The sequence below is a fragment of the Leptinotarsa decemlineata genome, unplaced genomic scaffold (assembly GCF_025532065.1).
Source record: "Leptinotarsa decemlineata unplaced genomic scaffold, Ldec_3_MD MMD2_tig00000251_RagTag_RagTag, whole genome shotgun sequence".
In the NCBI taxonomy this organism is placed as follows: domain Eukaryota; kingdom Metazoa; phylum Arthropoda; class Insecta; order Coleoptera; family Chrysomelidae; genus Leptinotarsa; species Leptinotarsa decemlineata.
The window spans coordinates 8,326,320-8,343,244 of record NW_027412547.1 but is presented as its reverse complement, the minus strand read 5'-3'; the positions used below and the strand labels follow the sequence as shown (position 1 = coordinate 8,343,244).

Here is a 16,925-nt window from a genome sequence, read left to right as displayed (position 1 = left end):
AACTCAATTAATGGTATTTTCCATTACTTTGAACGTCCTATCATCTTCTTTAGATCTTCCATTTAGTTCCGGACTTCTTATGCCGAATTTGTCAATTTTGAATGAGTCTCTCACTAGATTGTGAATATCTTCATCAATTCGTTCTGGAGACTTACAACAAACATGAAATATTAAACAGCAACTTTTCCCTGGGGGTATCTGCCATGTACTACCCATCCTAGTAATGTTTTTGATACAAACGGTGCATTCCACTAACTTTGATATATTTTCCTTGCAATAGTCAAAGCACATTGATCCTGTCCAATAAGAATTGTTGGTTGTGCATCAGAAAAGTACAGGTGCGTCTTTGATGTATGGATAGATTCTACTCAGGTATTCGACATCAATGGTTTGTCATGGAAGTAAGATTCCACAGTTCGAACTTCATTCATTTTGTATGTTTTTGAGTTCTCTTCCATTGAAGATACCTCTACTGTCACTCTTTTTGAGTTTTCTTCATGTTTTGTAACATTGTTGAGCCACTGGTAGCAGAGTGACTCAACCGGTCCATCCAGTCCTAATTCATGGGCAATTTTGCTGTCTATCATTGGTGTCGTAGCTGCCTCGTCTAGTAGAGCAAAGGTAGAATTTTTTTTTCAGGTCCTCGAAGTTTCACCGGAATTATTCGAAGAAGGATTGTGGGTTTGTCTTGTTGGAAAAAATGTATTTATTCAACTTGACTTTCCGGTCCGACATCTTCATTTGGGTTTGAACAAGAACTTGAGGCTTCGTTTTCCTTTTTTGTAAAATCAAGATTATGTAATATGTTGTTGTGGAATTTTGGGCAATTTTCAATTCCACACTTTTGTTTCAATCTACATGAGTAGATATTATGACCTGGTTCCAAACAGTAAAAACAGAGTTCTTCAAAGTCACAATTTTCCATTTTTTGTCGATATCTATTTTTTTTTTAATTTTGGCAGTCAGTCAAATTATGATTTTTTTGACATTTCGGGCATTTCTCATATTTTTTGGTCGAAAATATATTAACATTTTTTCTGGAGTGGAATTTCTCATTTTTGTTCATTTTTCTTTTGGAGAAGTGGTAACTACTGAAGTCAGCACAACTTGATTCAGATATTGCGATTTTTCTCATCCACACAGAAAAGGTTTTCAAAGTAATTTCATTTTGTAAAGAAGATTCCTCAGCCCATTTGAATCTCAGGAATGGGGGTGATTTAGTAACTATTTCATTCATTCATTCAGATTGATGGATTTTTCATATGTCCCGTATTCTCAAAGAGTTCCATAGTAGTTACTAACTTTTCGATAACATTAGAAAATGGTAGGTATCTTTCAAACCGTCCCTCCCTCGGAGGAGAGGCTCGACGAACTTTCTCTATTAGATTTGAAATTATGAATTCAGGTCGTCCAAATGTCACGTTTCTTCCAATTCTATTTCCAACATTCATCGTCTAGAGCTTGAAGATTTCGTAATTTTTGATTTGTCTTCGGCATTAGATGGGTCTTCTAATGAACGTTTCTGCAACTCCGAAACTTGCCAATCACAACGAGTCTAGATTTTTCTGGTCGGTAGCTGAAGCTGTTAATGAAAACTTCACAAAATACACAATTCCCCACTAACACAAGCGGATGGTTCAACTGCAACAACAGCCATAGAGAAATCAAATCTACTAGCTGAACAATTTGCGTCCCACTCCACAGTCGATTTTCTGGGAAAGGCACCACCCATTATTCCCACAATAGAATCCACAGTTCCGGAAATTACTTTTCGATAACGTCTAGTCAGGCGATTCTTTAAACAGCCTAATATCAACAAGGCGTCTGGACCTGATGACCAGACTCACCAGTATTTTGTGGACTCTTCAACCTATCTTATAAATATGGAGCTTTTCCTTCTTGTTGGAAGATTGCTCGCGTTCAGCCTATTCCCAAAAAGGGCAAGAAAAATCTTCGAAGTAACTATAGACCAGTCGCTTTGCTATCAGTGATATCAAAAATCATGGAGAAAGCCGGAAACATCATATCCTCGAATATTTGGAAGGCTTTGAGCGATCATTAAATATGGCTTTCGGAAACAAAGACATCTATCGTATGTCACCCATATTTGAAATAACGCAATCAAGGAACATGGAGATTCAAGAGCCTTTCAAGGCCTTTCACCGTGTGTGGCATGAAGGTTTGCTGGCTAAACTTCGATGCTATCGCTAGTCGGATCATTTCTGTGAATGACTCTCCAGCTTCCCGAAAAAACGTTCCCAGCAAGTGGCCATCGCTGGTGTTCCCCAGGGTTCCATATCGTCTCCAACACTCTTTTTATTGCATATCAATGACTTATTGGAAAAAACAAGAATCCAATATATTGCTTTGCTAACGACAGTACACATGTCTCGTCATCACATTTGGATGAGGTTGCATATCTTAATGAGGATCTAGAAATGACTTCGAATCAATTCCGGAAGTATTGCTCAAAACTATTTGCTGCAGCTGTGAAACTGAATTTAACAGTTTAAAATGTGGCTGTCAAAAACATGGTTTAAAATGAAAAGAAATTAAAAGAAAAAACCTACGAGGAAGTTAATGATTCAGATGAAATTGTGGATGAAGAACCAAAGCAGACTGGAAATAATCTTGGAGACGAAAAAGGTGACGGTCATGAAGGTTTCGAAGATCAACTAAATTTGGAAAGGTTTGACAAAAATTAATGGACAAGTGATCAAAATTCAAGATAAGGTTTTTATAAATAACAAGATTAACGTTTTTTAAAAATACTATAATTAATACCGTAATCAGAATGAAGTATCTAAATTCAATAGTACGATTTACATCTATATTTATTAATATTTCATGAGATTTTCTGTGACATGAAATAATTAGAATTTAATGAATAAACTTCATAAATGAATGAAATTGCAGCAATCATATTTTTTTGGTGAAATTGTACATAATGATAAAAAAAATTCAATTCGAGATTTTTTAGATTTTTTGAATTTTCTGGGAACATTTACTGTAGTAATGAATATTTTTACACACCATCAGAAAGTAGAAATTTCAACGAACAAAAACTACATCGCCTTTTTTAAAAAAGCTGATAACTTGATGCGAAAATTTTTGATTGAGGGTGAATTTCTGATAGTAAGTCAAAATCAGGTGAAAAAATAAATATTTGAAATCAAATAAATTACAGTGTATTTGTAACATGAAAAGTGAGTTTTCACCAAATTCCGTAGAAACAATTTTTTTTGAAAAAGATAATAATAAATAATTAACCAAAAACTTGGTTATTTGAATTTTTCACATAAATTTTGAGGTTATGTGAAAAAATTGTGAATACATAAGTTGTAGATATTTTTATTACCTACAACTTTTCCATTCAACTTTTTTCTATAGGAAATCAAGATAAACCATTTTTTACCCTTAAAAACTCACCCCTTCCCACTTCTTGAACTCAGATCGCCCATAATTAATTTTTTTCTTGCATTTCAATCATATTTCCCTCCTTTTCTTATGGGTTCCATCCTATTGTTTTTTTTGGTTTCAAAAATTATCGACCCTAGTCTTTTTTGGGGTTGTGTTAATTTTCCATGACAGGTAATCAATTCTCAGGGTAACAAGGAGTCTATGGAGTTTTTGACGAATCAATAGACTGGAATGAGTGAGTGAAATGACTTTTAGGTAAAACTCTCTTAAAAATACCGCACTCCATTCTGACACATATGAGCTGAAATATCACACTCGTAATCCTGCCAAGTACCACTCTTGAGATCTATAGCACATCAAAACAGTGCATATGATACTGGTTCACTCATCCACAACTTTTGGTTTCTGGTTTGATTTAGTTGTGTCTGCTCGCAGTGAATGCTACATCGAGACAGTAAGCTATACCGAATATCAACTTTCGTGATTAACTCTTAATTATTACTGTCCAGTATTTTCCATAATATTTCTCGAACGAAAGCAGTATTGTATCAAGTTGAAAAAAGCACTTTTGGCAATGTTTTCCTAAATATCAAATACCGAAAATTATATTTTAGGATGGCATTCATGTTTACACAGCCATATAATTCAACCTAGTTGAATTTTTTCGAGACGTTTCAGATCCAAGGATAAAGTAACAATTATCCTTCAAAAAGCATTCTTTAATATCTAAACTCCTATTCACTTCCGCATTCACCAGCCAAAAAATTAGTGACTCGTGCTTCGAATGTTCTGAATAATCGGTACGGAATAAAACATCGATATTCAAATATATTCATAGAGAATACAACGTGTTAGGTCGTTACTCCTTGGATATTACCTTAAACTTTGTCTCAGTAATTCAACGGGATATTTTGCAGATAGTACCTTAATAAAATTCAATGAACCAAAAATATGTTCATAACTATAAATTTCATTATTTAAGTAGTAGTAAAGATCTATAATCTACCCGAATCACATAGTAAATCACAAAAGTGATTTACTATGTGAAACTATCTATGTAAATAGTTAAAGAATTTCTACAATAGATTCATTCAAGACACGTTTTGCTACATGGTAGAGTCATCAACTGGACTGGTATAGTCGAAGTAATTGGTATTGTGCATATTTAAAGTGTCGGTGCCCTCAAAGGCCAAAAAAACCAATACAAAGAAATAAAGCCGCTGCCAACTAGTCCACGTGGACTGAAGAATTGGCGGTTCGTATTGGATGATTTTCACTAACCGAGTTTTATGATTGGCTGAAGAGTCATGAAATTAAATTCTGAAGTCATGTTACGGTGATGAATAGAATGCGAGCCGTCGTGTTGTCATTGTTCAGGTCAGTGAGTGTTGAAATTCGATATTGGAGCAGATATGATCACTTAAAATTTTTGTTATCTATTTAAAACGTGGTATCCTTGGACAAGTACTAATAGTAATAACAAGTGTGATAACAACGTATATTTTTTCCTGTGTAGTGATTCCAATAGCGATGGTGAACCATGCGAAAAAGAGATCCCAGTGAATAAGATTCGGATGCATTCGAATATTGAAACACAGAGAATATGTTTCAACGTATATAAGAATCTACATATCAAGTTTAGTTTCGAGGGAAACAAACTATTACAAGCAACATCAGATTTGACCGAAATTCCTTTTTCAACTGTACGTAAAATAGTCAAAAACAAACCTTATGAACGCAAGACGCGATGTGATACGGGATTACCAAAACCTTTAGATGTTCATCTAATAAAATCATTGAAAAAACAATACATATACGACTGGTACAAAAGCAATGAGATTCCTATAACTGAAATCATAAGGAAGAAATTGAATACTTCCGGCCATAACGTGAGCTGCTGTAACAAAACTCTTCAGAATTGGAAAAAGAAACTAGGATTTAGATTTAAAATAATGAACAAACGCCAAGCAGTTATGGAAAGCAGAAGAATAGTGGAATTGGGTAACAAATACTTAGAATAAATAACTATATACAGACAAGAACAACGGCAAATTTTCTATTTGGACGAAACTTGGTGTGACTCTCACGATATGGTTACGAAAGGGTGGACTGATGGTTCGAGAATGTGTACACCTAACATGCCTGCAAACAAAGGATCGCGACTAATCATTGTGCATTGCGGAGGAACTAAAGGATGGGTTCCGAATCCTTTGGAATTATGTGGAAAAAACTTGAGGACTGCAATGTTGACTATCATAAGAACATGGAAGATTATATTTTCGAGGAATGGTTTAAAAACACATTGATCCCAAATTTGGATGCGAATGGTGTAATAGTTCTTGACAACGCTTCCTAATTCGCGACAGCTCATCAAAGTACCGAATGCAAAAGCGAGGAAAGATGAAATACAAAGTTTTTCAATGGATATCAATTTGTATTTTGAAGATCACTATACACATAAAAGTTATATAAAGCCTAATAAAAAATCATGTACATTAGCGCAACATTCTATAGAAACAGGACATAAACCAAATTACTCCAATATCAAAGTTTTACATACAGAAAAAAATATTTCCAAATGCCTTTTTCTTGAAATGGTTGAAATTGATAAGTCTTCTGATTGTATGATTAAGAGAACTGACATTGATAATCTCAGCAGTATATACAGTAACTGATTGGAACTACACCAAAAAACATAATGATAATAATGAAAATTGTATCAATCAACTTTCCCTTTAGAGTCAAAGATTATCAAATCATCATGCCCATTGAAAAATGACATGTATGTGAAGGTATGACATATGTCAAACCAAAAAGTCCATTGATGTTTAACTTTTTTTCGTCGATTTATATGTTCAATTCATTGTTTTTTACTCATTTTTACTGTAAGTATGATTTGTAATGTTATTCATTGGCAAAAAACCCACAACTCAATAAATTATAGGCCCTGAAGAAGCTTTCTACTAGAAGTGAAAGATTGGCATGATAGAGCAGAGTTTTGATTTTATATATATATATATATATATATATATATATATATATATATATCAAAAATTAAACAATTTGTGGACACAACACTCAAAAAAGGAGGGCAAACCGCGGACACGTGTTTCTGGCTATTGGCCAGCGCGGTGCAGCCAAGGTAAAATCTCTATTTGTATTTTTTGTATTTATCCTGGACCCGGATGTCACGCAGGTAGCTATAGCTGCCTCCGTGGTCATGTTAGATGTAGCCTGGGAATTCTAGGTATTCTAACTGGAACCACAAATGTGCGGTTGGCTCCTGTTGTTGACTCCGTGCGTTTGTATTGTTTCCTGATTTCGGCAAACAAGTATTTCCCATCTTTACCTTGGCTGCACCGCGCTGATGAGGCCAATAGCCAGAAAACACGTGTCCGCGGTTTACCCTCCTTTTTTGAAAAAAGTCAGAAAAAAGTAGTCTTTTTGCTGACTAGTCAGAAAATAAGTGAAACAATATTTGGGTATGCAGCAGGCCAAAAATTTAGTGTACTCTTATAACACAGATTCCAAGCTTTCGATAATCTTTATTATCATCATCAGGGATGCTACAATAAGGATAAAAAACAGTCAAGGAACAGGTGGTTTTTCAAATTTGATAATATAATGATATATCATTAAATCTACTATATATTGTTTGTCTGTAACGTCCTAAGTGACATCTTAGTAATTTTTCATATATGTTACGTCCATACTTCTTTCAACCTGCCACATAACCTCACATACACTGTAAGTTGGCTTGAATTATTATTTTATAAATATGATTGTTTTTTATTCTTATTGTAGCATCCCTGATGATGATAATAAAGATTATCGGAAAAGTCTAGGAATATTTTTAAAAATGGCAATAATTTTTTTAAATCGCTTTAGGGAAAAAAGTTGACGGGTGATTATTAAACGAATGTAACTTACAACAAAATTTATTAAATGGTCAAAAATACTGAGTGCGCATATAAGCAAAACTAAAAAAAAATATGGCTTTTCTTTGGCACCCCGAAAAAAAATCATAATACAAAATAATTGGAATCAGTACAAAGTATGGCCTCCACGCTGGTTTATTACGGCCCTACATCTATCGTGCATCGACAAAATGAGATTGTCAATGTCTTGTTGAGGTACATTTGCCCATTCAGCAATTAAAAGCTCTCTCAATTGAAACGTTGTGTGAATGTTCCCTATATGCGGAGTAATTCTTCGTTGAAGCATGTCCCACACATGCTTGATGGGATTCAGGTCCGGTGATTGTGCTGGCCATGACAATACATCAACTCCTTCGTCGGTGAGCCAGTCAGTCACTAGACGCGCGACATGTGGACGAGCATTATCGTGCATTAGGTGGAAGTTAAGAAAATTTTTTTTCAATGCGCCCAAAACAATAACGAACGAAAAATACTAGTATTATTATGAAAAAAGCGTGAGCGCTTTGTGCCATATTTTTTGTATATTGAGCGCCGTTGCTTTTCTCACAATTATACTAGTATTTTTCGTTCGTTATTCTTTTAAGCTTATTTAAACAATTATTTTTTACTTTTTAGTTCAATGTTCTTTAAAGGCGTGTTTTTAGTTTTTTAAACTATATTTATTGTATATGCTTTTAATTTCTTGCTAATATCTATGGAAAAAATATTACAATTGATTATTTGTCAAAATTGTCGATACTTCCACTTACTCATCTGCTCATTTATTCACATACCTCTGTGATCAATGAGGATGTTGTGTCTATAAGCCATACGAATTCGAATATCTGACCAACTCAAAACTCGCTATGAGACTGTTTTTATTAATAACATTTACGGAAAATCCGTTTACCTCCACGTTAAATTTAGTAGGATATTTGAATCGGTGCCAGTACAATTTCTCATTACTTTGTTAATTTTTTATATTTAGAAATACCCTCGTGGCTACGGGGAGCACTACTTCGCTGGAAACAGTCGCAGATGTTGAGCGTCATGGTGTCAGTTTCAAAAGCGAGATGTTTGACGTACGTAAAAGCGTTCGAAAAAATAATGGGATATGAATCTGTTGGGAAATCGAAAGTTTTCGAAGAAGGGATTCAGTTTTTCAAAATGAAGATAATTATGATTGATTTATCAAGACAAAACTGATCGTTACAAATTCTTTCTTGCACTTACGTGTAGGTAGGGTATTTGTCAGATGATTTCTTTCCAGTTAAACATTATTATTATAAGAAACATTTCAATTGCTAGTAATCAACTTCAAATGTGATGTTTTCCTTTTGAATGTCAACAATACATGACGTTTTGTGACATTCCTATACTGAAGTTGACATATATCTCTAATTGAATCAATCATCAGAACATCGTACATTTTTTCATGCATTTTTCACGTTCGAATAAAAAATAGTATGTTTCATTAATGATAATAATAATACGTCATTACAATAAAAGCCTGGTGGCCGAAGGCTTTGCAGAAAACGGCTCAGACGAAGTTCTCTGGCTTACAGAGACGGGCTTATCTGGCCATCAGTACCACCACACCGTCAGCAGCCATGGAGATCCTTCTAAATTCACCTCCTCTCTACATTTTTCTGGAGAGAGAGAGACTAGATGGACTGTATACAGACTTGTGCACATTGCCAATTGCACAAATCAATTTAATGCATAGTGCAACAGACTGTTGATTGACAGTGGAAGTCACAGCATTCTGGAAATGACCTCTGACTTTATGCCTCCAACTGTCAACTACGAACTGGCTTATAAAGTACTGTTCCCGAGTAGAGAGGACTGGATTCTCAGGGAGAATGAAATATTAAGAGCAGATAGTTGTTGGTTCACAGATGGATCAGATGGATCGGTTCTGGTGCAGGTGTTTTAAGTCGCAGACCCAGGACAGAGATATTTACCTGCCTAGGAACTTATGCGACTGTATTTCAAGCGGAAATTTACGCTATTGCGTAGAGATGGATAATTCCAACCTCACACACAAGTCAATAAAAATATTCTCGGACAATCAAGCGGCGTTGGAAGTTATTGCCTCCTACCGAGCAACGTCTAAATTGGTAGCAAATTGGCAAAAACGACTCTCCCCGGTAGGAATACTCAACAGATTGTCTCTGGTCTGGATTCCTGGCCATACTGACCTGGAAGGCAATGATGCCTCCTTAACGAAGCCAGGTTTATTTGGTCGAGTGTGAATAGGTGCGAGCCACAAAAAACCCTTGCGGTTTGCGGTGAAGGGTCGAATAGACCCGTTCACTTTGCTTCCTAGGACCTACCGATTAATTTTTTCCCAAAGGACAGGACACAAGCACTGCAGAAATATCCTTTAGGCGCTCTAAGAGCGGTGCCTGTGCGAAAGTAGCGATTCACCTTGGTTTTGAATCGCGGAGATTGAATTCATTTGGAAAAACGTTTTCTGTAAGTTTATTCCACATAAACGCAGTTCTCCAAATAAAAGAGTTGAATAACAGTAACATTTGAGGTGTACTGCTCTTTTCTGGATGGAATCCAACAGCTTCAGGGTATACTTAGAGGCGCAGCTCCATACATGAGAACAATACTCTAAAGAATGTCTGATCTGAGCTTTATAAAATATCAAAAAATTCCTGAGGTGTGTACAGTTTTTTGGTTCCGAACAAAGTTCCGAACTTTTGAGAAGCAGCTTTTGCAATTCCAGCGACATGATTGTGCCAAGACATATTGGTGTCCATGTCAACCCTCAACAAACTTGTCGGAGCAAAAAGCGGAATTATCTGTCCTGACATTGTTATATCCGATTCGGAGACATTCATCTTTTCATGGCATTGAATTGAACCTGTTTAGTTTCACCCCAATTCGAAATCACTTCTAGATCCTCATTGAGATTGCTGCCGGTGAAGATATGCATCTGCAACCGATGTCCTGGAATCCAAATGAAATGGATGAGATTAAGATTGGGTGACTTTGGTAGACTGTTAAATATCACCCTTAAATATCTGAAAGTATTACTGGATCACAGGTTGACCTCAAACCAACATTAAGGTATGATATAGACTCATTAAAAATATGCTTTCCAAATTAGATCTGACAGACTTTCACGTTCGACAAATTTGTTCGTCAACATCTCTTCCATTAACATAACATTCGTAACTGCAAATCTTTATCCGTGATACAGTATATATATATTAACTTCCAATGAATGGACAAAACTAGCAAGAGAAAAATTTTCTACAGAGACACTGGAAACAAGTAATTTATGGATAGTCCAAATTATGTCCAGAAGAATATGATAAACACGGAAAACCTGTACAAACTAGTACCTATAGACTGAAGATTCGTGCTTTTCAATTTGGATCAAAGATTGGCAGGTTGGAAATTTATTTGAAAACTGAAAATAATTCAGTCTCTCCCAAAACTAGTGAAAATAATATAATAGGATACGTCACAAATATAAAACCGTGTGATGGTAGACAAATTTACAATCAACAATATTAAAATATCACTATTCAATAGATTTATACACATATACATGGAAACATTTTTCACATTTATACTCATACATATGAGCAAACACATTTTCATTTTGCATCGAGAAATTATTTGATACTATAGTAATATTTGTCTTGCAAATATACTTTCAATTTTGATTTGAAGAAGTTTTTATTCCGTTGCTCTCTCAGGATTGTGAGAAGTTGATTGAAAAACTTTATATCTCTATATGAGGAGCTTTTTTCATAGAATGATGAGCTGTGTGCAGAAATTCTGATGAGGTCTCCGTTTCTAGTTGGGTAACCATGGCAATGAGAAACTGTTTGATACATCTCAACATGTTGCATAAATAACATTATACATTTGAGAACATAAATACATGGAACTGTTAAAATTTTATATTTTTAAAAATAAGGTCGACACGATTCATCTGGTTTTAGATTGAAAATGAGTCGAATAATTCTTTTATGGGAAACAAATATTCTGCTTGAGTTACTGGAGCATCCCCAGATGTTGATGTATTTGGTGGCGTAATTTTACGCAGAAGGAGATTTCCTTCAAAACTATATTAGGGTTCCGTATACCTATCTCTTCTGGTTTTTACACAAAAGGCGTTTTTATATACGGGGTGTTTCATTCAACTTCAAGGAGTTATTTAAATAAATGTGTGTTCAAATTTTGAGGCAATTTTTTTCGCCACTCGGAATAATATTTCTTTAAAAATTTCGTGTAGTAGTTAACTTTAACCTTTGAGCTAAGCTGTACATTCAATCCCGAGCAGCTCGTTACACGTTACAGGGTGAAAACAATTTTTAAATTATGGTCTGTATTTTTAAATCTCTCGAAATTTCTCAGAAACGGTCAGTTTTAAGTATGGAAAATATAATAGTAACTCACCTTCATTTTGTCTATACTATCTAAAAATATGAAAAAATATGGGGTGTTCCATAAGAAAAAATATAACTTTGGTATGTAACTTTTTTGGGAGTCACCCTGTATATTTCAAAATAATTTTGGAATATGCTCCTCATGGATCCACATATAACTGCGCTGGAAGTTTTTTCCTAACTCTCTTCATTTCTCGTAGAAATACCGATACGAATGTGGTGGGCCACCCTGTATATAAGTTCCAAGGAATTTCGTAACTTCAGAAAGATGGATAGTGCTATTTTTGACAACCACTTGAATATCAGCCACATATCTCCACCTAGAATGGAAATACATACAGACTGTTTTCTCTGCATTCACTATCAAAACATTTCTTTCACTACAATTCATGAATTCTTCTGCTAAATTATTTAGTTTTTTTGTAAGTTTTCAGGACTATCTGCATACATGGTCAATGTAATATCATCTGCATAGAGAACTACTGAACTGATATAGTCAGGTAGTTCATTTATGAATAACAAAAAAACAAGCGGTCCCAAGATCGATCCCTGAGGAACTTCCCGGTCAATCTCACAATATTCAGATTTATGCTCTCCGATTTTAACAGATATTTTCCTAAAGCGCATGTATGACATCAGCCATGACAACAAATTTCCACGAAAACCAAGTGAATATAATTTATCTCCAGGTCAATAATGTCGAATGCTTTCGATAACATTCATTATTACTAGAGTTTTGATCATTAGCATTCCTGCCTCTAATTTTTAATTGCAATGTGTCGAATTGTTTAATTGATGTTTTTCAGTTTTCCCTGTTGTCTATGCTTTTCTCTGATTCTCATATAATGGAAAATCTTCCAGACTGATCAAAGAACGACTAAAGTTATTTTTCCAATACAGTAGAAATCATAAAATACATTCCCGCCATATGAATTGCAATTAGGAATAAACATTTTACAAGCGACCTTCATTAATTCAAATAATTGTGTAACTCATATTTACAAATATGGTATGCATCGGTTAAAAATCTTGTCTTAATTTGTTATTAATAAGTTGTGGAGGTCAAAGACATGATTTTTTAAATTATTGTAATAACATTTCCTAGAATAATCTATTTTTGCGACTTCAACAACAACTTAACGAATACTTTAAGAACGAAGACTGCTCGTTGGAGTACTCATGCCCTGATGAAAGAAAACTCTAGCAAGTTTTTTGAACTACAATGCGTTATAACAAAAATATCCGCAGATAAATATCGTAGATTGAAGTTTTTATTTTATCAATAAATGAATCGAATGCTACCAATTCAATTTCAACCTACTCAAAGAGTGCAGCATTACACAAGTAATGATGAATCTTACTATTGAACATCAGGAAATATGGATTTCATTAGTTCGAACTTTCTTTGTCTAATATGATATGATTTGAAATATATTTGAAATAACAAATTAAAATGAAAATCTAAAAGAATAGCTGAAAAAATAACAATTATATTGAGCAAAAAGATTAGAATAAATTAAAAATTAGGCAAAAAATTGAACAATTGAAATGAAATAAAAATTAAAAATGAAGAGATTTCAAGCCAAGTTACTTCACAAAGTTTCGATTGTTAGTATCCACAATCGTCTTTCGGTGATGGAATTATTCCTCCGAGAGATAACTATTTATGGGTCATTCGAGCGCGTTCACCTATCCCCTCTTCCCCCTCTCCGCTTCATGGGTTTTAGCGGAAGCTGACCGTTTGGCGGGAGTTGACCGTTTTCCGCTTTACTATGGATTTCCATATGTTGCGTATCTCTACGCTAGCTTTGATGAATGCGTCGTTGGACGACATGTATGCGGCTTCTTTGAATTTACTCCAGAACCAGTGTTCCTTCCTGTGAATGATCTCAGCTTGGGATCACTCGATGTTATGTTGATGTGCCCAAACATGCTCTGCTATTCCCGATTCGCCACTCACACGGGACAATATCTGAACCACGATCCAACCACCATCAGAGGATTGCCGAAAAGGATAAAAAGAATTGGGTCCAAGTACAACATCAGAACCTGGTTCAGATCCGGAAACACCATCCGTAGCACCCTCACGAAAACCAGGCCACCAAACGCGGACTGCGATTATGAAAAAATCATAAAAAAGCGGCTAATTTACTTTCTCTATAATAATAACATATTGAGCCCATGAGATTTATAGTGATATGAATTCTGGTGCCTATTCAGCAGCTGTATTCTGTGACTTTTCCAAGGCATTTGACCTCGTTGATCACGGAATCTTACTGCGAAACTGAAACATTATGGTTTTGAGCACAGAAGCATTAGATGGTTTGAATCGTACTTATTGCATTTAAAGCAAATTGTAAGACTATCAACCGACTCAAATGTTGGAGAAATCAAAGCAGGTGTCCCTCGAGGTTCCATTCTAGGACCCATCTTGTTTCTATTGTATACTAATGATATAACACAACTGGATCTAACTGCTAGCATCACATTATTTGCAGACGACACAACGTTGCTGTGGCATGGAAAATATCCTACAAAACAAGCTCAAGATGCCACTGTAGACATGGAAAAAATTAAGAGCTGGTGGGACTCAAATAAGCTTTCTTTGAACTTTGATAAAACCCATCTCCTCACCTTCAAATGTGAACTCCCACCTCTTAGTTTGAATGACAACATTCTCGAGATGAAATTGTCCTCCAAATTCTTAGGACTTCACATTGATAATAAGCATAAATTTGAGGATCATATTATCAAGTTGAATAAAAAACTTGAATCTGGCTGCTTTGTAGTGAAGTCAGTTTCGAAGGAACTGGGTAGAACCTTTGCAAGATCTGCGTACTTTTCCTTTGTGGATGCACATATGAGATATGGTATTGTCTTCTGGGGAGTATGCAGCAAAATCATGCTGCAGACTGTTTTCGTTTTACAGAAGCGAGCTGTCCGGTATGTGTACGGGGCAAAGTTCCAAGATCACTGCAAACCATTATTCTTTCAACAACGAATTCTGACAGTAATATCTCTATTCATTCTTGAAACAGTAAGTCTGATTCATAAAAATATATCTGCTCGTGATGATATAAACGAGCCACACTTCTATACACGTCAAGCTAACTTGATTAGACTTCCCCTGCATACAAGGAAGGACTTATTGATATACAATGGAATAAAGATGTACAAAAAAATTCCCATATACTTGAAGAGTTATTCTTTGAATATTTTCTGGAAAAAAATTAGCGACATTCTGATTGATAAAGCCTATTATAGTTTAGATGCATTTTACAATGACAACGCTTTTTATGAATTATAGTTTACTACATTATGTCACTATAATATAGCATATTTTTTTTAAGGAAATTTTTTGAATTTTAAATTGTATAGCATTTATTTTGTTTCGTAAAAATGTGTTTGACACCCTATTTCATATAAATGGGCTTTTAGGAATTACTTTTATACTACTTTGACATAGTTCATAATCGTTTGTCAACAAGAATTCTTTCTTAGAACAATAAACGTATTTCTCTCTCTCAAGAATTGCATTTACCGGATACTCTTGAAATGCCATTGAAAGTCCGCATTGCCGAGCACAAAAAAAAAACGCACAGCGAAGAGAAACCATCAACATAACATCAAGTGGTCTCAAACTGAGATAATCTACAGGGAGTAACACTGGTTTAGGAGAAAATTCAAAGAAGCTGCATGCATGTCATCCATCGACGCATTCAGACACGCTAGCGTAGAGATACGCAACATATGGAAACCCATAATCGAGTGGAAAACGGTAAACTCCCGCCAAACGGCTATCTCCCGCCAAACCGGTGAAGCGGAGAGAATGGTACAGATAGGCAATTAGACAAGTTCATTGAATATGTCAATTCTACCCACCCGTCAATAAAATTCACCACTGAGAGGGAAGTAAATAATTCAGTAAATTACATTGACTTAAACCGTTACGAAAAATAACAATAAATACGAATTTGCAGTTTTCCACAAAGCATCTTACAAGGGCATTATCATACATAATTCCTCCACACACCCTCACCAGCATATAGTTGCTTCATTCAATAGTATGCCTCACAGACTATTGAATATTCCACTGTCTGAGAGTAATTTCCAGAAAGATCTGGGTTTGATTAAACAAATCGCGGTCAACAACGGTAATAAGGTAGATATTATAATAGGCTTCATTATTTCCAAAAAAATACAAAAGCAAATCATGGACCAGGTTTACCCAATTTCAAGATGCGATAACGTCAGTCGAAGGACATTGTCATATTTGGGTGAACCAACCAATAATATTGCCCGTTTTTTGGAGAAAGAATGAGTAAACGTAGCTTACAGAATGAATAATAGTCAAAGTGAATTGATTAACAACAATAAAGACAAAACATTGGTGTTGGAATGATCAGGAGTATATAAGCTTGTGGCTCTCGCCCAAAACTGTATATTGGCCAAACAGGGAGAATATTTTTCCAAAGAATTGAAGAGCATAGAAGTAGCTTTGTAATTTTTTTTCGATGATTATTATATCCTGATATATTTTCTTCAAACAAAAAATACTTTATAGCAATACAAATCATGAAATTATAAAACAACAACAACAAAAATCAATTGGCGCTCCAGGGTGACTTCATTGATTCCAGTGGCGCATTTGCTTTTTCAGCTGCAAGAAAACCCGGAAGAACCTGCAGCACCACATCATCTGAAGATCTTGATATGCCAATCTCCTCTCTTTCATAAAACAAAATGTAGGGGGTCTCCAGAGGCTCCAATAAATTCAATACATCGCGAGAACACTTTGTGACACGACTATCGTCAAACTTAAACCAGTCCGTTTCGTCTTTGACCAAGGCGTCAGAATGACCAGATTCAACGCCAGAACCAGAGTGAACAATGACTACATGAAGATTATGATAGTGGTCTGCTAGATTGAAATGTTCATCTATTTCGAACCTTCGTAAGAGTTTGGTGCTTCCGTCCGAGGTTGAGTCACGTTTGAAGATCATCAGTGTTGTTATTAGATTGACTGGTGCCTCAGCTATACTTGTTTTTTATAACAGTCAGTTAGTTTGGCAATACAGTCGATCGTCACCTGTTGAAATTTCCATTTTAAGATGATTTAACAATTTTGTAAATAGAAAGACCAATTCCACATTTGCAAACCACCTTTTAGCAG

The 16,925-nt window shown here is 35.2% G+C and overlaps 1 long non-coding RNA gene across 1 annotated transcript in view; it reads right to left on the bottom strand.

Moving 5' to 3' along the window:
- LOC141481674 (uncharacterized) overlaps positions 1-8,346 on the bottom strand; it is a 34,659-nt gene extending 26,313 nt beyond the window's left edge. Inside the window, exon 1 of the long non-coding RNA XR_012465096.1 lies at positions 8,132-8,346. This is a non-coding gene — a long non-coding RNA (uncharacterized lncRNA). The remainder of the gene's footprint in view (positions 1-8,131) is intronic.
- Positions 8,347-16,925: the final 8,579 nt, after the last annotated feature.